Raw genomic sequence first — 5,718 nt, forward strand, 5'->3', positions numbered from 1 at the left:
TTGATTCCGTTCCTCCCTGTACTGTAAATACGTGCCTCTCTGTGGGTCTCTGTTGTATGCTTCCTCACTCCTCAGCCTCTCAGTTCTTTCATCTCTTGTCTGTGTCGCCGCCTTTCATCTGATTTCACAGCTAACTGTTTCTTTGACGGTGACAGACTCTCTCCCTTTTTCTCGGTTTGCCCGACACTTTGCTCTTTGCTGCTGTTGGCCTCATGTTCAGTTTGCTCCTCCCGTTGTCGCCCTACGACACTGTTTCAGCGCCATTTCCAGTGATGTTTGATGTTTCGTGTGGGTAGCAACAAGGCATTTCTGTCTTAACCCCTGATACCATGTTGCCTAGACTATATATTAAAGGACCAAATGTTTAATTTTTTATTTATCACAGCTTTAGCTTTTGAGCAGAAAAAAAACAGCTGACAGTGCTGTCACAATGATGGTCTTGAGTGTGGTGTTGAAGGTGCTGATTATGATTTTGATGATGATCATGTTGGATGTGATCTTGACAACCATGATGATGATGATGTTGATGATGATGATGATAATGATGATGGTGTATATCTGGATGTAAGAATAAAGCGGATTTAGATATCATCTTGGTGAGTGTGTTGAGGCATGAGCTCTTTTGTGCGCCTACATGTGTATCTACATTCACTGCAGGTAGGATTTATAAAGGTTAAAACTTGAATATTGATGACTCAAAAAACCTTTGGACATTTCGCAGAGGAAACTAGAGACAAATCACCTTAAGATGTGGTTGCTTTTGGTTTCAGCAGTGGTGAAATATAATACATAATCCTTTACTCAAGTACTGTTCTGAGTACAGTTGTGAGTTACTCCACCACATTGTAGTGGTGGCAAACGTTGTGCTTATTACACCAGCACATATATTATCACAGTTTCTGTTACAAGTTTCTTTGTAGCTTTTGATTATTGATGATTCATTATCATGGTCTTAACATTGAATAAAGTACTTCTAATTAGCTTGACCTCTATTAGATGCAGCATTAAAGTGATGCTTAAACATTAATGCACCATTAATAATGATCCATAAATGTATATGATTCTGAAATGGGAATTTTGTATGATAAGCACCTTCACTTCTTGTACTTTAATTATGTTTGGATTAAGGGTAGACCTATTATCTGTTCTGGCTGATCATCGGGGCCGATATTCTGCATTTTCCAGTTATCGGTATCAGTGACTTTTTTGTCAACCGATAAGATAACTTATCATCATAGAACAACCTCTCACAATGTCCCAACAACAACTGATTGTAAGACATCAGAATTATTACCCTATAAACACTGAATAATTTGAATCTACAAAGTAACTTGTAACTACATTCATTAAATAAATACAGTGAAGAAGAAGTATAAAGTAGCAGAAAGAAGAAATAGTTGAGTACTTGACAATAGTTTTCATCAGGATTGTTTCTTCAGGAAAAAGTAATTCTGAGAAGGTTAGAGGAGAAATGTGATGTTTTCTTAAACTTGACAAGGACCCCAACTGATGTTCCTCCATTGTAAGGGGTCAAAAGGGAAAAGTGTGGAACCACTTGCTTTTTCTTTAAAAATCCATTTCATATATAATCTCAATCTTATCAGAGAATCATACACCTTGCTATCAAATACGTGCAGTGAAGACAAAATGACAATATTTCAAAATGAAGTAGAAGTAAAAATTAGCAGAAAATGAAAGTATTCAAGTTGTGCAAAGATTCTACTTTAAGGTCCAGTATGTAGAATTTAGTGGCATCTAGTGATGCAACCAACTGAACACCCCTCGTCTCACCCTCCCCTACAGTGGTCGCTAAAAGATATAAAAACGTGAAAAGCCCTCTCTGGAGTCAGTGTTTGGTCTGTCCGTTCTGGGCTCCTGTACTCTGAGGAGGAGGACGTGTTCCCTCACTTGAGACTCGCCTTGGACATGACCCCAATGACTCAGCTTTGGACTCATTCGTTATCTCCGAGGATTTGGGACTCGAGAGGTTTGGTGACTCAGCTCCAACACTGTTGTGTGTTCAAACAACTTCTTGCAAGAGCGACAAGTTGACTGTTTCAACAACAGTTTCAACTGCTTCTTTCCCGGCTCCTCTTCTGCTGCTCCAGGATCCCCAACCCTAATCCTGCACCTCTCAGCAGAGGGCAGACACACTCACATCCAAGGTTAAGCTTGTGAATGTGGGGACACCTAAATCTCTCGCGCTCTGGAGTGGAAGAACTAAATGAATATCCGCTTTCATGTGGGCAGATTACCGTCTCGCTGATTCACCTGCCTCCCCTTCCCTTCCTTTAACTTTCTCTCGCTCACACACATTTATTTTACCTCTCCTCCCTCTTTAAAATCCAAGTGGTTTTCAACAGCCCTCCAGCCCATGTAGGCGGCGACAAGAGAACAATTTTCACCTCGACGAGTTAAGAGGCATTAACATATTGCATTTACACTTGTTAATTTTTGCACAGTGTTTGAAAAGCCCTCCTAGGTCTCATAAAGTAGCATACATTTGTCAGTAAGAGGATAATTGCCTCTGAATATATTTGAGGGGGTTTTTTTGCGACGCTTTCTGTGAATTATACAGACATTTGTAATTGGGGAGAGAAGTGAGGTTGTAAACTAGGAGAGAGTTGCACCATGTGGGGCAACATGATCATTTCTAGCCTTGGTTCAACATTTCCGAAGTGCACAAAGAGCTTTGTAAAGACTCAGGCCTGCTGGGTGTCAGTGACCACTAGATGGCGGTGACACTTCAATAATCACATCAACACAGCAGGAAGAAGGGGCATCTTTTCACAATAGCACAATTAATATTGCTTAAATATGCATCAGTACAATCACATGAGAGAACAGGAGGCCGTTTAAATGATGGGGAATCTTATTATGAAAAGGAGAGGCCACTGTGGCGCAAGCAGATAGTGTGAATGAGGTTAATGATGGCAGGCCTGGATTACCTGCCATGAATAGAGGTGGGGGATAAACAGGTCTGTAAGTGCTGCCTGTCATTCTGGCTCTGAAATAGACTCAGAGGGAAGTCTTTACTGAGGCTACACTGGAAACAACCATACTGGACAAGTGCTTCAGGGGCTAAAGATTCCCAAATATGAGTATTTGATTCCTCTTCTTTGCAGTATAAAGTAACATCATGAATCTGTGTGCGTTTCCTTTTTTAGATAATCCTCAATTCCTTCATTCAACAACGGATTGATGGGCCTGTCCATCTGTTTCTTTGTGGTAGGTGTTGTAAAAAGCACCCAAAAGTCATACTTGAGTAAAAGTAAAGATGTTGTGATAAAATATTACGTTGGTAAAAGCAAAAGTTACCTGTATGAATAGCGTTAAAGTAAAAGGACTTAACATATCCAATATAAAATCTTTAAAAAATACTTTTCTGGCAAAAACATGTACAAGTAGATTTTACACATATTTACATTAATGTTTATACTGTATACATAACACTGTAGGTTGCCCAGTTATCGCCATGGTTGATTGAACAGATAAATCTGTAAAGTAACTAGTGACTAAAGTTGTCAAAGTAGTTGAGTGGCCTAAAACGTGCAATATTTGTCTCCAATAAAACTGCAGAACATGGAAATATTCAGGTAAAGTGCAAGTACTTAAGTAGCATACCTGAGTAAATGCACTTAATAGCATTCCACTACTATTTACAGGGTGCGACCTTTGGAGCTGTGTAATGTCTGTTCATGACCTCTTGCCATAGGCAGCGGTGGAAGAAAGGCTCATATATTTTACTTAAGTGGAAGTACAAATACCAATGTGTAGAAATACTTTCTATATCACAATTTAGACTTTTTCATCAATTTCTATGATTAACTGGCAGAACTGGGCTCCAATACAGGCTGCATATTGTACTAACCCTTCAACCAAAAAGTGATATTGCCTTTTCATACAAGTTTTAGGTGCCTGGAGAGATAAAAGCATCCGAATTTCACATTAAAAGCCAAGTGTAAAAAAAACTATAATCATAATTTGTGTTGCAGCTGCACTTTCCTTTTCTTGTTAATCATAACGTGACCCTAAGATCTCTCTTGTGAAACCTGAGTGTGACTTTTTACCTCATAATTTAACCTTTTAAAGTCATAATTTTGACTTTGTATCTCATATTTTCGACTTCTTATTTTATAACATAAGATATGATCATAATATGGACTCATCATGGGAATGTTTTTTTCATCCATCTTAGTTTTCAACCCATTTTCCTTTTCTTTAACTGGCCGAAATGGGCTTCCATACAGGTTGCATATGGTAGTATCATTTCAACTAATACCTGATGTTGCCTTTTCATGCAAGGTGCCCGGGGAGATGAGAGCATCTGGAAGCCCACAATAAAAGCCAAAGAGTAAATACCAACACACCAACAAAGAACCTTGTGACCTCCGAGAGTGACTTTTAACCTCATAACTCTAACTTTTCAAGTCATACTTTTGATTTGAAATCTTATTACTATGACTTTATCTAGCAATGTTGACTGTTTATCTCATAGTTTCGACTTCTTATCTCATAATGATGACTTTTATCTCCCAATTTCCACTAGTTATTTCATCATTATGACTCACAAGGGGAATATTTTCATAAAAAACTAAACTTAGTTTCCATCTTTTTTTTTTCTTTAGCTTAAAAAAAACCCATACAGTTTGCATATCGCACCGCCATTTCAACCTGTACCTGATATTTATTTTCATAATTTGTGACGCAGCTGCACTTTCTGTTTCTTGTTAATCATCTCGTGACGCCTCAGGTCTGCCTCGTGACCCCTGAGGGGTGCCTCGACCCCCTGGGTTGGGAACCACGTGCTTTAAAACAGAAAATCAGTGACATTTTACTTTAATGGAAAATATGGTGCGCATGTAAGCTCTTTTTACCTCTTTGACTGGCGCCACAACCGCAGAGCGAGCACAGATTTAAGGTTAGAAGGGGAGGCAGAGGGTGGGCTGACTGGGCTCACCGCAGCATTATATATAGAGACTTCCTGAAGCCTCACATCTGAGCCCACCGACACACACTCCTGGAGCTGCAGCAGACGGAGGACGGGGTTCAGACTCTGAGACTCAAACCGAGGTGATTCCCATAGTCGTAACCACTTCAAACGAAAGCGTTTGCAGCGAAATGAGGCTTCTGTTCACAAAAATATAGCTCGGAAAAAAGTGTTCACAAAAGGCTTCTGTGTTTCGTTCTTTCTTTCTCTCTCTCTCTCTTTTTTGCACTTCAGCTGACTCCTTTATGTTCTTTTCTCTTGACTGACTCACCGCTTCACTAAAAAGTCGTGTGAAAAAAAAAAGTGTTTCATTTTTATCTCAATATATTCCATTTAATCCTGTGGCACCTGTCCGGAGCTGGCTCACATCCACCTCAACATCCGTGGTCACCTCTCTGACTCCACTGGGGAGAAAATTACTGCTGAGTCATGACAGAAGGAGGGGAGGGGAGGGAGACACTATTTGTGTGAAAATGCCTTTACATCTGACAGGTATTAGCAGATATGCCTCAATCCACTTTCGCTGCCCGCTGCTGTGCTCAACCCACCTATGCCATGATGCCCAAAGGAGAGGAGGAGGAGGAGGAGGAGGAGAAGGAGGAGCGGGGTCTCGAAACCGGCCCACCTCTCGCCTCCCGCCGCGACAGACACCGCCGCTGGCCTATCGCACCAGAGCCGGACCCCCCTCCCATCCCGCCCTCCCTCCCCCCCATGTGCCCTGCCCACCC

The sequence above is a fragment of the Acanthopagrus latus genome, chromosome 17, assembly GCF_904848185.1.
Source record: "Acanthopagrus latus isolate v.2019 chromosome 17, fAcaLat1.1, whole genome shotgun sequence".
Taxonomy (NCBI): domain Eukaryota; kingdom Metazoa; phylum Chordata; class Actinopteri; order Spariformes; family Sparidae; genus Acanthopagrus; species Acanthopagrus latus.